The sequence below is a fragment of the Bufo gargarizans genome, chromosome 3, assembly GCF_014858855.1.
Source record: "Bufo gargarizans isolate SCDJY-AF-19 chromosome 3, ASM1485885v1, whole genome shotgun sequence".
NCBI classification, from domain to species: Eukaryota; Metazoa; Chordata; class Amphibia; order Anura; family Bufonidae; genus Bufo; species Bufo gargarizans.
The window spans coordinates 468,084,271-468,103,100 of NC_058082.1; positions in this window are offsets into that span (position 1 = coordinate 468,084,271).

Consider the following 18,830-nt stretch of genomic DNA (forward strand, 5'->3'; position numbering starts at 1 on the left):
AACTACGCAGGGATGTACTCTGAAACAAAAAGTGCATAAATGCAATAGGCGGCATTGACTATAATGACATGCTGAATAGTTAAAGTTATTGCATATTTGTGATTTCCCCAAATACTTGATCGGCCGCCCCAACTTGTCGACCCCTGGGACCGCTTTGCTGACTGATGGACCTGGGGCATTACTAGCTGGCACCTGGGCGGGATGTCTAGTAAATGAACACCAGTCTGTCGTGTGGGAATAAGAGTTTACACCTGGCACATGAAGGAGCTTTATAGCCCGCAAAATTCCTACAAAATAATTCTGTGTCAATGTTGGACCAATCTACCGTATGCTGAAACTGAACCAGCGCCGCCGCTGCCTTCGCAGAGAAGGAACGGTGATAGTCATACTGTCACGGAATGTGTACAGGTAACAAGGCAAAACAACATGCACAAATGACTCGCTGGATCCAACAGCTAAGGAACAAAAGGGAGACCCCTGTAGAAGACCTGGCACTTTCCCTGGCTGCTTAGCCTATGCATAGATCCGAATGGTGGAGGTATGCATATCCACGTACCTTGACTATATAACCCCTGAGCACCCTACAATAGTGAGGGGACACGACCACCGGCTCCCTACACCAGACACGGAGGGAGTCAGGGTCACCTGGGATCCAGCAAACAGAAAATAACAGATAACAGTATAACACTTAACTTTGTAGAGGAGAGGAGAACCAGATGGGCATGCACACATACTCCAGGAAGAAATATAAGCCGCCCAGAAAAGCCTTCTGGGGAAGAATTTAAAGGGAAGCAATTAGTCCAACACATGACAGCTGAGAGAGGCTAAGGAGAGGAGGAGCTGAATACCACAACACAGAAACTCAAAGAGGAGGTTCTGAAAGGCCTCTGTCAGAGCTTCTCAGCTGTCTGGTTGTGACAGTACCCCTCCCTCTACGAGTGGACTCCGGACACTCAGAACCCACCTTCTCAGGATGGGACCTATGGAAAGCCCTGATGAGACGAGAGGCTTTAATGTCCGTCACTGGGACCCACATCCTCTCCTCAGGACCATACCCCTCCCAGTGAACAAGGTACTGAAGAGAACCGCGGACAAGACGAGAATCCACAATCCCAGAGACCTGAAATTCAAGATTCCCATCAACCATAATCGGAGGAGGAGGCAAAGGCGAGGGTACAATGGGTTGAACATAAGGTTTCAATAAGGACTTATGAAAAACATTATGGATCTTCCAAGTCTGAGGAAGATCAAGACGGTATGCAACAGGATTGATGACAGACAGGATTTTGTAAGGCCCAATAAACCTAGGACCCAACTTCCAGGAGGGAACCTTCAATTTGATATTCTTGGTAGACAACCACACCAGATCACCAACATTCAGGTCCGGACCAAGCACACGTCTCTTATCAGCCACACGCTTATATCTCTCACTCATGCTCTTTAGATTATCTTCAATCTTTTGCCAAATAGATGACAAAGACGAGGAGAATCTGTCCTCATCAGGTAAACCAGAAGACCCCTCTCCCGAGAAAGTCCCAAACTGTGGATGAAACCCATATGCACCAAAAAATGGTGACTTATCAGAGGACTCCTGACGACGGTTATTTAAAGCAAACTCAGCAAGGGACAAAAAAGAACACCAATCCTCTTGATTCTCCGCCACAAAACAACGCAGATATGTCTCCAGATTCTGATTGACGCGCTCTGTCTGACCATTCGACTGCGGGTGGAAAGCAGAAGAGAATGACAACCGAACCCCCAAGCGAGAACAGAAAGCCTTCCAGAATCTGGAAACAAACTGCGTGCCCCTATCAGAGACTATGTCTGAAGGAATACCGTGCAATTTGACAATGTGATCAACAAATGCCTGCGCCAGCGTCTTAGCATTGGGCAAACCAGGAAAAGGGATGAAATGCACCATTTTGCTAAAACGGTCCACCACCACCAGAATCACAGTCTTCCCCGAGGAACGAGGCAGGTCCGTTATGAAGTCCATGGACAGATATGTCCAAGGACGGGAAGGAATGGGTAAGGGAAGGAGAGGACCTGATGGCCGTGAATGAGGGACTTTGGCACGAGCGCAAGTCTCGCAGGCTGCCACAAAACCCTCAACCGACTTACGAAGCGCAGGCCACCAGAATCTCCGAGCGATGAGATCCAGTGTGGCTCTTACCCCCGGGTGCCCAGCAAGGACCGTATCGTGGTGTTCTTTAAAAATCTTGTGTCTTAAAGCGAGAGGCACAAACAACCTCCCAGGAGGACAAAGATCAGGAGCCTCTGACTGGGCTGCCTGCACCTCTGCCTCCAATTCAGGAAAAAGAGCAGAGACCACCACACCTTCAGCCAAAATGGGACCCGGGTCTTCAAAATTCCCGCCTCCCGGAAAACAACGTGACAGGGCATCTGCCTTCACATTCTTAACTCCAGGGCGGAACGTGACAACAAAATTAAACCTAGAAAAGAACAACGACCATCTGGCCTGTCTCGGGTTCAGACGCTTGGCTGACTCCAAGTAGGCCAGATTTTTATGGTCAGTAAATACGGTAATAGGGTGTCTGGCTCCCTCTAGCCAATGGCGCCATTCCTCAAAAGCCAACTTGATGGCCAACAATTCCCTATCTCCCACATCGTAATTTCTCTCTGCGGAGGAGAGTTTTCTTGAGAAAAAGGCACACGGTCGCCAATTGTCAGGAGAGGAACCCTGAGACAAGACCGCCCCCACACCCACCTCAGAAGCATCAACCTCAACTATGAAGGGTAACGAAACATCAGGTTGCACCAAGATGGGAGTGGAAGCAAAACTCTCCTTGATATCAGAAAAAGCCTTACGCGCCTCTACTGACCAAGAAGAAAAATCTACCCCCTTTCTGGTCATATCAGTGAGTGGTTTAACAATAGAAGAATAATTCAAAATGAACTTCCTGTAATAATTGGCAAAGCCCAAAAAACGCATCAGCGCCTTTTGATTCTCAGGAAGCTCCCACTCAAGCACAGCGCGGACCTTCTCGGGGTCCATGCGAAAACCAGAAGCGGAGAGCAGAAACCCCAGAAATTGAATTTCTGGAACCGCAAACACACATTTTTCCAGTTTCGCATATAATTTATTCTCCCGCAGAATGAGCAAGACCTGACGTAAATGTTCCTTATGAGTTTTGAAATCGGGAGAAAAAATCAAAATGTCATCCAAATACACCAATACAAATTTTCCCATCAAATGATAAAAAATGCTGTTCACGAAATGCTGAAAAACGGCTGGGGCATTCATCAAACCAAAAGGCATAACCAAGTTTTCAAAATGGCCCTCAGGGGTATTGAAGGCCGTCTTCCATTCGTCCCCTTCTCTGACCCTGACCAGGTTGTATGCCCCTCTTAGATCTAATTTGGAAAAGACTTTAGCCCCAACAACCTGGTTAAATAGGTCCGGGATCAGAGGAAGCGGATAAGGGTCACGAATTGTGATATTGTTCAGCTCCCTGAAATCCAGACAAGGTCTTAAAGAACCATCTTTTTTCTTAACAAAGAAAAAACCAGCGGCAACAGGTGACTTCGAGGGTCGTATGTGTCCCTTTCTCAGACTCTCAGAGATATAAGCACGCATAGCGATCCTCTCAGGTTGGGAAAGATTGTATAAACGAGATTTAGGCAGCTTGGCATCTGGGATGAGATTAATAGGGCAATCGTACTCCCTGTGCGGGGGCAAATCCTGAACTCCACTCTCAGAGAAGACATCCGAAAATTCAGAGAGAAAAGATGGTATAGTCTTAGTAGCAACCTCAGAAACAGATGTCATGAGGCAATTCTCTCTGCAAAAGTCACTCCAACCATTTATTTGCTTCGCTTGCCAATCAATGGTGGGGTTATGCTTAGTGAGCCAGGGCAGCCCCAACACCAGAGGGGTGGGCAAACCGCTAAGGACGAAACATGACACATCCTCAACATGAGCATCACTCACAATCAAACGGATATTGTGAACTATCCCCTTTAATGATTTCTGAGAAAGTGGAGCGGAATCGATAGCAAAAACAGGAATATCCTTTCCCAAAGTGCGCACCTGGAAACCATGAGTTATCGCAAATTGATTATCAATGAGATTGACCGCTGCTCCACTATCCACAAAAATCTCACAAAAAATGTTCTTGCTCTCTAGCGCCACCCTAGCCGGCAGGACAAAACGGGAACTACAAGCAAACGGAAAACCTTCAATTTCCGCCTCAACCCTGCCAATAGTAACAGACGGAACATTTTTCAAAGATTTTTTCCTCTTTGTTTCTTTATTATACCCAGAGAACTGCCTGAATCTCCTAGAGGGACAAATATTTGCCAAATGATTAATACCTCCACAACAAAAACAAACCGTCCCATGCGGGCTGAATCTTCTATTGTCAGAAGCAATCAACCCCAGCTGCATGGGCTCCTGCTCAGAAGGGGCTGACAGCGACTGAGACCCCTGCGCACAGAATGGGACCGCTGCACAGTCCTGGGACCGAGTATGACATGAAGGAGAGATCTCTCCTCTCTCTCTAAGACGCCTGTCAATACGAACGGCCTGAGACATAGCAGAGTCCAAAGAAATAGGCCTTTCAATCCCTCTGAAAGACCATGGCAAAATTGACTTCGGAGTGCAGCATCATTCCAACCAGTATCAGCTGCCCATCTCCGAAATTCTGAGCAGTATATTTCTGCGGATTGTTTACCCTGGCATAAGAGACGGAGTTTAGACTCAGCCAGAGCAATACGATCCGGATCATCATATATCTGACCCAGGGCTAAAAAGAATTTATCCACTGAACGGAGAGGCCGTGCCCCCTCCGGCAGCGAAAAGGCCCAGGACTGAGCGTTACCTCTGAGCAGCGATATAATGATCCCCACCCTCCGTTCCTCATCTCCAGAGGAAAGGGGAAGAAGGCGAAAATGGAGTTTGCAAGCCTCTCTAAAACGCACAAAATTCTCACTACCCCCGGAGAACGTATCCGGGAGCGAGATCTTAGGCTCAGAACAAGCTCCATGAACGCAAGCTGAACCGGTCACTTGAAGCTGAGAAAAAGTCTTACGGAGGTCAGCTACCTCCAATGAAAGACCCTGGAAGCGTTCAGCCAAAAGTGAAACCGGATCCATGCTTAAAACGGTTTTGGCGGCTTATAATGTCACGGAATGTGTACAGGTAACAAGGCAAAACAACATGCACAAATGACTCGCTGGATCCAACAGCTAAGGAACAAAAGGGAGACCCCTGTAGAAGACCTGGCACTTTCCCTGGCTGCTTAGCCTATGCATAGATCCGAATGGTGGAGGTATGCATATCCACGTACCTTGACTATATAACCCCTGAGCACCCTACAATAGTGAGGGGACACGACCACCGGCTCCCTACACCAGACACGGAGGGAGTCAGGGTCACCTGGGATCCAGCAAACAGAAAATAACAGATAACAGTATAACACTTAACTTTGTAGAGGAGAGGAGAACCAGATGGGCATGCACAAATACTCCAGGAAGAAATATAAGCCGCCCAGAAAAGCCTTCTGGGGAAGAATTTAAAGGGAAGCAATTAGTCCAACACATGACAGCTGAGAGAGGCTAAGGAGAGGAGGAGCTGAATACCACAACACAGAAACTCAAAGAGGAGGTTCTGAAAGGCCTCTGTCAGAGCTTCTCAGCTGTCTGGTTGTGACACATACAAGGCGGACCCACCATATTTATAGGCCAGGTCCACCACCTTATACAGGTACAAGTCTAGATGACATCTCTGTATAGACTGAAGGCTAAAACAAACTCAGCTATACAAAGTTTCCTATTTAACCTCAAGTCTTTAGATTTCAAAATTACCGAGACTTCACCGCAGACTATGGTTCTATTATCAGGTGCTTCATGGGCTGCTATAAGCAGGGAAGCGAGATTTACATCTTTGCCTTCAATTATGTCCTGCCGTATATTGGCAGGGATTAAATGGGATGGAGCGATTGAAGGAGTCAGACCTGACCCACCAGAAACACTAGCCTGAGGGCTGGGTGACCCCGCCAGACTCCGACCAACCAGACGAGAAGCTGTAGCGCCTGCTTCAACTGATTACAGCCGGGTCTGGAAGTCCGACATTGACGTTGCCATAGAATTAATGGCCGCGTGTAGTTGGGTGAGAGAGGTCTGAATGGTATCTGTGGGTACCCCCACCTGGCACGGACCCGCCAAATCTGATGAGAGCAACCAAAACAGTTCCGCCTTCCTAGCGGAGTCTGGGAATGGAACTCCTCTTCGGGTAAGTTCTGCTGTCAACTTGGGCACCGTCCAAGATCTTAAAGACGGCCTTGCGTCTCCTCCAGAATGAGACATGACACTCCCGTGAGACAAAGAGGTATCACCCACAAGGGACTCTTGAGACATGTTTCTAAATGAAAAATATGACATGATTAATGCCATAGACATAACATACTTAGCTTGTGCAGCCACCACCCACCCTCCAAGAACGCCTCATGTGAGTGAGTATGTGCGGAGGCCACCCGAACTGCCCTCGTTTGTGAAGAATTACCAACAACGACCCAGAACGTGATTAACCCAGAGATCCCTGTGACCGCGTGCTGCCAGAAAACGTAACAGGACTTACATGTGATTAACGTGACAAACACATAACTACTGCCTGTGGTTGTGAGACTTGGCGACTGTAGACGTAACAGACGTAACAATTACTGCTCGTAGCTGCTAGGACTTACCCATGTCTGTACACGTGACAGACATATTACTACTAGTAGCCGTGACAGGACTTCTCCATGTCTGTAGACGTGACAGCCGTAATACTGCCTGTAGTCGTGACAGGACTTCATCATGTCTGTAGACGTGGCAGACGTATAATTGCCTGTAGTCGTGACAGGACTTAAACATGACTGTGGATGAGACAGCCGTAATACTGCCTGTAGTCGTGACAGGACTTCACCATGTCTGAAGATGAGATACACGTAATACTGCCTGTAGTCGTGACAGGACTTACCCATGTCTGTAGACGTGACAGACGTATTGCTGCCTGTAGTCGTGACAGTATCCAACGTGACTATAACTGAGGCGGACCTGCTAACATGCAGAAATATTAGCGTCTGATTACGTGCCAAACCCCACTGTGTATATACATACAACCAAATTTCTTTTGGACCGCCACCACTGCACAGTGTATGTGGAACGTGCCTTAGTCTAATACCACATTTTGACAATACCTGCCTGCTGACCGCTGGGAGAAATTACATAGCTAATCGGAGGGAGAACAGAGTATCAGAAGTTTATTCTTGTCCCTTACATCCATGTCTGTGACCCCTCTATGACCCCCTCAAAAGGCTTACTTTTCCCCTGATGCGAAGATGGTGTTTAGGTTTATGCTGTATCTACTGCTGTAGGAACCAAGCCAGAACCTATAAGGGATACAATATGCAAACTGCCGCTTGCCATTCAATAATTCAGACGACACCCCTGGGCCACATGAACTAACCACCATTTCTAGGACCAGCAAGCTGGACACAGCGTACCACAATCCGACCCCCCGACGGCTTCATCGCCCCTTATGTTGAACTTCCAGCAGTTACACGGTTAACACTAGATAGACTATCGCTCAGCCCGCAGTACCACCCATGGTCAACAGATGGAGCGCTTGCACTGAGCTGAATGGGACCGAGAGTTATGCAGAAGCTTGTGCGATCCTCCGAACCCTGCCGCCCGCACAGCACCTAGCTGGTAAGTAGATACTTGATACGCAGCCTATGCAGACCTGCCTGCACCTAATGACCAACCCTCCTCGATCTTATCGGTAAAACCGGTAATGGAGTACTCTCCATTCAGAATGCATGGGGATATGACGGATCAGTTCTTTTCCGGTATAGAGCCCCTGTGACGGAACTCTATGCCGGAAAAGAAAAACGCTAGTGTGAAAGTACCCTTATCCATTCAGAATTCATTAGGGCAAAACTGATCTGTTTTGGGCCGCTAGTGAGAGCCCTGAACAGATCTCACAAACGGAAAGCCAAAACGCGAGTGTGAAAGAAGCCTAAGGGGGACATGACTAACCTGTGCAAATATATAAATGGGTCATACAAAAAATACAGTGAAAAGCTGTTTCATGTAAAATGCCCTCAAAAGACAAGGGGGCGCTGCCTCCGACTGGAGAAGAAAAAGCTCAAAGCTTCTTTAGGCCTCATGCACACGACCGTTGTGTGCATCCGTGGCCGTTGTGCCGTTTTCCGTTTTTTTTCGCTGACCCATTGACTTTCAATGGGTCCGTGGAAAAATCTGAAAATGCACCGTTTTGCAGCCGAGGCCGTGATCCGTGTTTCCTGTCCGTCAAAAAAATAGGACCTGTCCTATTTTTTTGACGGACAACGGTTCACGGGCCCATTCAAGTCAATAGGTCCGTGAAAGAACACGGATGCACACAAGATTGGCATCCGTGTCCGTGATCCGTGGCCGTAGGTTACTTTCATACAGACGGATCCGAAGATCCGTCTGCATAAAAGCTTTTTCAGAGGTAAGTTTTCACTTCGTGAAAACTCAGATCCGACAGTATATTCTAACACAGAGGCGTTCCCATGGTGATGGGGACGCTTCAGGTTAGAATATACTGAAAAACTGTGTACATGACTGCCCCCTGCAGACCCCTCCCCCTGTTTTTAACTCATTGGTGGCCAGTGCGGCCGCCCCCCCCCCCCTGTAGTTAACTCATTGGTGGCCAGTGCGGCCGGCCCCCCCTCCCTCCCCTGTAGTTAACTCATTGGTGGCCAGTGGGCCCCCCTCCCTCCCCTGTAGTTAACTTGTTGGTAGCCAGCCCCCCCTCCCTCCCCTTGTAGTGTCCCACTAGGTAAAGGTGGGCACTACACAGGTTAATGTGTTGTATTGCATTGGTGTATTTTCCCTGTGTTATCTGGGTGTCAGGCCTGTCAGGGTGTAGTTTAGCCTCCAAGACGTTAGAGGGAGCTAGAGAGCCCTAGATATATATAGGAAGGCCCAGACAGGGGAGAAGTAGTGTATTCCAGGGGACTAGAGGAGTTACCTCGTCAGCCTGAAGCTCCTGAGGCTAAGGATAGCTCAGTTGAGATACCCCAGTAGTAGGAAAGCACCTCCTGGGAGCAACCTGCAGTCATCTGTCACCTGAAGCAGAGAGAGAGCTAGGAAGCAAAGGTATTTGTAACCTTAAGCAAGTGCCAATACTGGAGGAAGGAATTCATACCAAGGATTTAAGCCAGCGAATAGGCATCCGGGCCTTGGGATCCAGCCAGCTAGCATAGCTGTGGGGATAGAGCAGCATAGCACTGCCAAGTATTAATTATATACCCTCCAAGTATCTTGCAAGATTGAAACCTGCTGTGATAAACCTGCTGTGCTTTTGGAACTGTAAAGGACTGCATTAACCTCTTCTGTACTGCATGTATAAAGTTGGACTGTTACAAGTAAAGCAACGTTTGGTTCACCATATCACCCGTGTACCTCACTTACTGCTCCTGAAAAACCGGTGTGCCACCGTTACAGGCACTGGCGTCACGAACCTTAAAGGGACCTTGCCTCAGGCACTCTAAACACCTGCAACATCCAGGGCACCTCACCCAACATCAGGCCAGGTCTCTACATACAGAGTGTGCCCCAGAGGAACTAGTGTCTGCCTCTCATTCACTGCTGCATGCCTGCCCAGGGTCCTCCAGAAAGTGAGTAACCCTCGATTGCCCATACCGTGACCTCACTGTCGCTTTACCCTGCAGGTCTGGCGTGTTGCATAAATTGGCGTCACGAACAGGATACGAACATTCCTGCGCCATTGCGGATACAAAAACTGTGTGCTGTTTATTGCCTTAAAGTGACAAGCCCTATTTGCTTTATTGAAAATTGCTGGGCCAAAGTGAACTGTGATAATTGCGGTGTGAAGATTGTATTATCTGGACTGTTTGCTGCCGATTTAAGTCACCGCTTGCTGTCAGTGAATAGACAGCCATATTGCCCACTTAACCTGACTGGATTACAAGCGCGCCTCGTGGAGCTGTTTGGCGCGAAAAAGAGGACTTTGGCGCGAAAAGAACCAGGCGGAGTCATCGCCCAGCCAACAAGGAAGAAGAACGCCGCCCTGTCTGGAGGAAAAGGTGCCGCGTACCTGAGTCCCGGAGCTACGAGAGGCTGCGCCCATCTGCTGACGCGGTACGCAGGACGTCCAACACCCGTAGCTGCGCATCTCGCGAGACCTGGAGCGAGCACCACCGGAGTAAGTACAGACTTTAAAAACTTTTGCCGGCTTCTCCGCTTACCTTACCGGAAGCTTCCCGACCCCTGCCAGGGCACCGGAGGGACCCCCGTTAGTAACCAAAGACTTGTCTGAAAAAAAAAAAAAGTTATTGCCATTGCCGCTCCGGTCCACTCCGCTACATTTAAAGGGCTATACCCACCTAGCAACGCCATGTCCGCAGCTGAGGAAATCGGACAGGCAGCCCCAGTCGTGCCTGCCGAAGTACCCGCAGCCGACTCTAGGGCCCCTGCCGCCGCGGCACCGCCAAGCCTGATGCCGCTAACCATGCCGTACTATTTCGGGGCCCCCTGGTTCCCACGTTATTCAGGGGAAGCCCACAAGTTAAAAGACTTCAGGGAGCAGATACTGGCCTTATTCCGGCTTTATCCCATAACTGCTGAACAACAAATGGAGATCCTCCTAGCTCAGTTAGAAGGGGCCGCCCGCAGGTAAGTAATGTCATGGCCCCGTTCTGAGAAGAGTAGCCTGGAACAGATCTTTGAACGCTTGGGCACCACATTTGAGGCCAGAACGGTGTCAGAAGTTAAAATGCGTTTCTTCAGCAGAAAGCAGCAGCCTGGAGAGTCGCTCCGCGAATTTGCCCTGTCCTTACAAGAGACACTGAGAGCTGTAGTCCAAGTGGATCCTAAAGAAGCTGAGGACCAGGACCGGACTCTTAGAGAGCAATTCATTGCGGGCATCGGTACTGAACATTTAAAGGGCCAGCTACGGATGTTGTCAGCTCAACACCCCCACTGTACATTTCTGGACTTTAAGGAATTGGCCATCAGTATACTAGGCCAGAACCCTGCTCCAGGGCCAGCAGCCTTCCCTGAACCTCAGGCTTGCCAGCCAAAGACTGTTAATGTGGGGCCGGCAGGAGTCAGTCAGGCCACCCAGGCCCTGGTCACAGATGTGGTGGCCGCACTAATGGAGCAAGTGAACCATCTTACTCTAAGCTTGGAGAAGGTGTGTAAGAAAATAGTGGGAGAGACCTCTGTTACTGGAAGATGAAGGTCCTTTTCCCCCGAGGCTCCCACCTGCATATGGAGATGTATATCCAAAAGAGCCTGATGGGCGACCGAAGTACCGGCCCAGAAGTAGAAAACAGCCTGTCTGCCACCACTGCAAGAAATATGGACATACTGAATCAATGTGCTGGCAGTTAAACGGGCAACCCCTGAGGCAGAGGACCGCCCCTCGGGAGGTAGAACAGTAGGTCCAAAAGATCCAAGCTGGATGCCTAAGTATGTAGGATCCCGTCCAAAAATTAATATATGTATCAACGGGATACCCTTTGAAGCCCTGTTGGACACTGGGTCGCAGGTCACCACCATTCAACGGCCTGCCTTTGACAAGTTCTGGGATCCAAGTCTCCTCACCCAGCCACCAAAGTCCTGGCTAGATATCATCGCTAGCAACGGTAAGCCAGTGAAAGTGCATGGGTATTGGGAACCTACCCTTCAGGTGGGAGAAGCCACCCTGCCACAGCAAGGCGTGATTGTGGTACAAGCAGGAGATAAAGGAGGACACCCTGTGATCTTAGGGACTAATGTTCTTAAAAATTGTTACTCCGAAGTGCTTGAAGCATTGAATCAAACCATATCTTCAGCCTCACCTGCTTCCAGAAGAGTTATTCAAAAGACTATTAGCGTGCTGTGCGCTCAACAAAGGTTCGCCAACAAGAAAGGAGAAATTTGTACTGTCCGGATCCGGGATAACCGGCCGGTAATTTTGCCTCCAAATTCCCAGATCATCCTGTGGTGCCGTGCTGTATTAGGGATCCAGGGCCAGGACTATCAAGCCCTAGTGGAACCTATTCCCATTGAAGATCATCCCTTCATACGGACAGCCAAGAGCCTGGTGACCGTGTCTCAAGGTAAAGTGCCTGTCCGTTTAATCAACTTTGGTGATCATCCCGTTACTCTCCTTAAACACTGCCCCGTTGCTCAGCTTTTCCAGGTGTCTTTCCAGGATGTGATCCGTCTGTCTTCCACGGAGGCGTTCCAGACCACACAGAGCAGCAGCACCCCAACGACATCCTGGTGGGAAGAACTACATGTGGGGAACGAATCCACCCCAAAGGAGCAAATAGAGGGAGTCCTGAAGCTGGTGAAGGAGCACCACCAGGCTTTCAGCAAGCACTCCACGGACTATGGAGAGGTCAGTGTAATCAAACACACCATACCCACTGGCTCTCACCCTCCTATTAAGGAGAGGCACAGACCCATACCACCTACTACCTATCAGTCTGTGAAAGAGATGATACAAGAGATGAAAGGCTCTAATATAATCCGGGACAGTCATAGTCCCTGGGCTGCGCCCCTAGTACTTGTCCGGAAAAAAGATGGCAGCATAAGGTCTTGCGTGGATTACAGGAAAATCAATCAAATCACCCACAAAGATGCATATCCCTTGCCACGCATTGAAGAGTCCTTGACTGCCCTGGGGTCATCAGCCTATTTCTCCACCTTGGACTTAACCAGTGGGTACTGGCAGGTACCCATGGCCCCAGAAGATCGAGAAAAGACTGGTTTCACTACACCTATGGGCCTGTTTAAATTCAATTATATGCCGTTTGGACTGTGTAACGCTCCAGGAACGTTCCAGAGGCTGATGGAACGTTGTTTAGGCCATAGGAATTTTGAGACGGTACTATTATACCTGGATGACGTCATTATATACTCCAAGACGTATGAGGACCATCTAAAGCACCTGGGTGAGGTGTTTCAAGTTCTTACCAAATATGGCCTCAAAATCAAGCCATCCAAGTGCCACCTGCTTAAACCAGCCGTCAAATATCTCGGGCACGTTGTCAGTGCCGAAGGAGTACAGCCTGATCCTGATAAACTTGCTGCTGTCCGTAACTGGCCTACTCCAACAACCGTGAAAGAGGTGAGAAGCTTTCTCAGTTTTGCAGGGTATTACAGGCGTTTCATCCCGCATTTCGCACAAATTGCGGATCCCATCCAGGAACTCTTGAGGGGGCATCCAAAGAAGAGCCAAAAGACTCCTATTCCTGTTGAATGGAATGAAGAACGGGAAATTGCCTTCCAACTCCTAAAGAAGAAGTTGACTGAACCCCCTGTTCTGGGTTACCCAGATTATCAGAAGCCATTCCACCTCTACACAGATGCCAGTAAAAGAGGCCTGGGGGCCGTGTTGGCTCAAGTGCAAGATAACAAAGAAAGGGTAATTGCCTACGCCAGCAGATCCCTGAAGGGAGCTGAGAAGAACGACCAGAATTACAGTTCTTTCAAGCTGGAGTTTCTTGCCATAGTGTGGGCTGTGACCGAAAAGTTTAAGGACTATCTCGCTGCCACACCATTTGTCGCCTTCACGAACAATAACCCCTTGGCGCATCTGAATACAGCCAAATTAGGGGCACTGGAGCAAAGATGAGCCTCCCACCTTGCCAACTATGACTTTACTGTGAAATACCGGGCAGGCCGCTCCAACGACAACGCTGATGCTCTGTCACGACTCCCCACTACAGAAGCCCCAGATGAACCAAAAGATGCCTGGGAAGAGGTGGAGATGCCAGCGTTCTACAATAAATTTACCCAGCAGGATAATATCCGTACTGAAGATTCCCCCGCTGCTGATCCTTCCTCATCAGATGGTCCTGAGTCCAGAGGCGATCAAGAAAGATGGATTAAGCTCCAGTCCGAAAGTAGAGTCCTCGGTGAACTGCTTGACTTCCTTACCAGTGGGAAAATCCCTGAGAGGATCCGCAGGAAGAGTGCAGACCCAGAGCTAGCGAGACTGTGGAGACATCGCCACCAACTATTCCTTCAAAGAGGCCTGTTGCTCAGAAGGAGTCTGGATCCAGTGTCCTATGATAGAGTGTACCAAATTCTCCTGCCACGTCGGGATGCCAGCCTGGTGCTGGATATGTATCACAACCAGTCCGGACACTTCGGTGTGCAAAAGACTGAGGCTACCATTCGCCGAAGATTCTATTGGATCGGGATGAGAGAAGATATTGAGAAATGGTGCCGAGAATGCACTGCCTGTGCTGTGGGGCGGACTGAACGCCATGACCAGAGGGCGCTTCTCCATCCTATTGTAAGTAAGACTCCTTTAGAACTTGTTGCCATTGATCATGTAAAGTTGGAGCCAAGTCGCTCAGGGTACACGTATGCCATGACTATAATTGATCACTTCACCAAGTTTGTCGTAGCAGTGCCTGTGAAAGACCTGACAGCCAAGACTACAGCGGAGGCGTTCTGGAAGCATTTCCTGCTGCCCTACGGCTGCCCAGAAAGGATCCTCACCGACCAAGGGTCTGCGTTTGAGTCACAGCTGTTTCATGAGATGTGCCTGCTACACAACTGCCAGAAGGTCCAGACCACCGCTTATCATCCGCAAGGTAACACACTCTGTGAGAAAATGAATAAGACTCTCATTGAAATGCTGAGAGCAGTACCCCCTGAGACGAGGGGTGATTGGCCTACTCTGTTGCCGCAGCTTATGTACACTTACAACACCATCCATTGTTCCACCGGTTACACCCCGTTCTATTTGATGTTTGGCCGACAAGGGAGATTGCCTGCGGATCACTCCCTAGGGGTACAAGTGCCGGATGTGATCAACCCACTGCCCAGGACTGATTGGGTAGTGGAGCACCAAAGGCGTCTCCTCGATGCTAAGGAGATCGTCCAGGGACGAATGGAGATTGTTCGGGAGAGGCAGCAAAAGGACTATGATCAGGCTGCCCATGCGGAACCTCTGGCCCTCGGAGACAAGGTGTGGTTAAAAAACTATGGAAAAAAACGGCTGGCACTCACTATGTGGTTTCACATCAAACAACAATTTATTATTATCACTATGTGAAACCACATAGTGAGTGCCAGCCGTTTTTTTCCATTTTTCTTATCCCTTTGGACTGATAGAGTGAGCAGTCTTTCGGCTAGAGCACCCCTACCTTACTGAGGAGGGTGGTGAGCTATCCACATACCTTTCCAGTGGTTAAAAAACAACCACCGGACCAGCAAGTTGGACAGCAAGTGGGAAAGGATTCCCTATATCATTACTGCCATCCCCAATGCTGCAGTCCACATCTATCAAGTCTCCAGAGACGGAAAAGGTTCCCAAGTCGTCCACAGGAACCGCCTCAAGCCTTGTATGGAGAGCGAACCAGCGGCAGAGGATATGGAGCCTGAGCCTTCTGTAGTAGAGTTGCCAGCTCCACCTATGGACCCTATGCGGGCTGTGGAGAACTTAATCCATGATAAAGAGCCGCTCTACTGGGCCCTCACGCCTTGGTTGAATTTATTGGTTCCTGCTCCTGTTCCTGTTAGCCCTCAGCCTCAGGACACCTTACCCCAGAGAGCTCCTGAAGAAGCTCCAGAGGCGGTGGGCTCCTCTGACATTCCTGAATCCAGGCAGGAAGAATCCCTGCCAGTAAGGAGGTCCACCCGTTCTACCAGGGGGCATCGACCTGTGAGGTTTGGGGACTACATTATGGGCCCAGGTAGCCCCTCACGGGAAACCCCTGTTTAACCTTTGCAAGCCTGGGTACGGACTCATGTGATCCTTTGAGCCTCCAAGGACTTATGTTTATTTACATTTATATGGACTATCCTGGTTTATTGACTACAGGGGAGGGAGGGGGGGCTGGCTACCAACAAGTTAACTACAGGGGAGGGAGGGGGGCCCACTGGCCACCAACGAGTTAACTACAGCGGAGGGAGGGGGGGGCCCACTGGACACCAATGAGTTAACTACAGGGGCGGGAGGGGGGGCGGCCGCACTGGCCACCAATGAGTTAAAAACGGGGGGGGGGGGTCTGCCCCCTGCTGCCTGGCAGCACCTGCCAGGCAGCAGGGGGCAGTCATGTACACAGTTTTTCAGTATATTCTAACCTGAAGCGTCCCCATCACCATGGGAACGCCTCTGTGTTAGAATATACTGTCAGATCTGAGTTTCACGATCTAGCTCATATCCGACAGTATATTCTAACATAGAGGCGTTTCCATGGTGATGGGGACGCTTCAAGTTAAAATATACCATCGGATTGGAGAAAACTCCGATCCGATGGTATAAAGGGACTCCTGACTTTACATTGAAAGTCAATGGGGACGGATCCATTTGCAATTGCACCATATTGTCTCAACGTCCGTCCCCATTGACTTGCATTGTAATTCAGGACGGATCCGTTTGGCTCCGCACGGCCAGGCGGACACCAAAACGACTTTTTTTTTCATGTCCGTGGATCCTCCAAAAATCAAGGAAGACCCACGGACGAAAAAACGGTCACGGATCACGGACCTACGGACCCCGTTTTTGCGGACCGTGAAAAAATACTGTCGTGTGCATGAGGCCTTACTGTAAGACCTGTGGATCTGTGGAATAGACTCCTCAGGACGTGGTCACAGCAGGAACAGGGGACCGTTTTAAAAAGGGTTTAGATGATTTCTTAAAAGTAAACAACATTAATACTTATGCAAACGTGTAGAAATCTGAGTCTCACTTCCTTCTGGGATTCCCACCGATCCCTTGGTTCAACTTCATGGACTTATGTCTTTTTTCAACCGTATTTACTATGTAATTATGTAAATATGTAACTACTGTGTGGGCACAATGTGGGCATTACTACTGTGAGGGGGCTCAATGTGGACATTACTTTGAGGGGGCACAATGTGGGTATTACTACTGTGAGGGGGCACAATGTGGACATTACTGTGAGGGGGCACAATGTGGGCATTACTACTGTGAGGGGGCACAATGTGGGCATTACTGTGAGGGGGCACAATGTGGGCATTACTACTGTGAGGGGGCACAATGTGGACATTACTGTAAGGGGGCACAATGTGGGCATTACTACTGTGAGGGGGCACAATGTGGACATAACTATTGTGAGGGGGCACAATGTGGGTATTACTACTGTGAGGGGCACAATGTGGACATACTGTACCTACTGTGAGCCTAGGTCTATTCACTTTAATGGAACTGAACTGTGCATAGGCTATGTGACCGATGAACGTGACGTCACATGGCCTAGGACAGAGATCAGCAACCTCTGATGCGCTAGCTGTTCTGAAACTACAACTCCCAGAATCCTCCTTTCATTTTTATGGGAGTTAAAAGAACAGCCAAGAAAGTGTGCAGACTGAGAGTTGTAGTGTCACAGCAGCTGGAGTGCCGAAGGTTGATGATCCCTGGCCTAGGGAGAGGATGCAGAGCTTACCGACAAGCTGATTGGCAGAAGTGCCAGGATTCGACCCCCGCCAATCTGATATTGATGACCTATCCTGAGGATAATCTCAGACAACTCCTCTAAATTCTACCTGTATGTAATCATAGCCATTAGCTCCCCCTGCTGGTGCCAGCCGGCAGCCATAATTATGTGTTTTATGTGTAAATTTTTTATTTTAAAGGTATTTCAAGGATATATACTGTGGAGTTACATCACTCCAAATGAATAATTGTAAACATTTCTTTACAAATCTGAAAAAAATAATATACATATATATCCATATAAAAAAAAATAGATAATATTATCGTTGATACAGGAACAATTATGTGTTTTATGACATCAGAAAAAAGATGCATTTGTGCAACATTTTGGACCTCACTATGAATAAAGATGTAAAGCATTTGTTGGAGAGCTGGGGGCCCGTTGTGTGTTTTACAGTTGGGCCCTATGATTTCTTCTTATGCACTTTTTTATCCTCAAAGTAAAGCAATGATAATGTAATTACCGTATCCCCGATTAGACTGATATGTACAGAGCTCATAATGCTCTGTATGCTTACTGAGTTAAACAATACATTTCCAGTCTCCCTGCAGCAACCACTAGGGGGAGCTCAATACAATAGGATCTGTTCATCTGTCTTCAGTAAGCTCCTGAGCTCCCCCTGCTGGTGACCGTTGTCCTAGATTCTGACCTCCAATCAATAACTCAGACTAAACCACACGCTAGTAAAATAATCTGTTTATTCTCTTCAGCTTAAATAGCATCATAATAAATAAAACATGGTATACATATTAAGTGTTACACATGATACACGTGGCTTTATTGCATTATATACATATATGGGCCTTACAACAATATGAATATAACTATGACCCCCAACAACGGATTCCAGTGATGTTCCCAGCCAGCTAGGAAGCGGTGACTGGACTTGGGAATGAGAGCTATGGGCTGTGGTTTCTGGCCCCACTCCAGTCCCATACAGAACGGCAGACGACTTCCATCTGACGCCCCTCATAATAGACATGTGCAATGAATGCATATTTAATATAATCTAACTATATATTTATATATAATCATCATGTAAACCTACGAGAGTGACATTTGTTCATGTATAAGGCTCTCCGGCAACAGTACGAGGACTTTCATTCATCCCGATACAGGCACTGATAATGCGATTATTGGTTGATTACGCCCCAATTCTCACATAGTTAGGCCCCTTGCAGACCAGCGTGTGCGGATTAGATCCGGATGCGCTGCGAACGCGTTCAGTGAAAAATGCGCGATTTCGCAAACAAAGTCATTCAGTTTTGTCTGCGATCGCGTTCAGTTCGGTTTTTATCGCGCGGGTGCAATGCGATTTAATGCGTTTTTCACGCGTGTGATACAAAACTG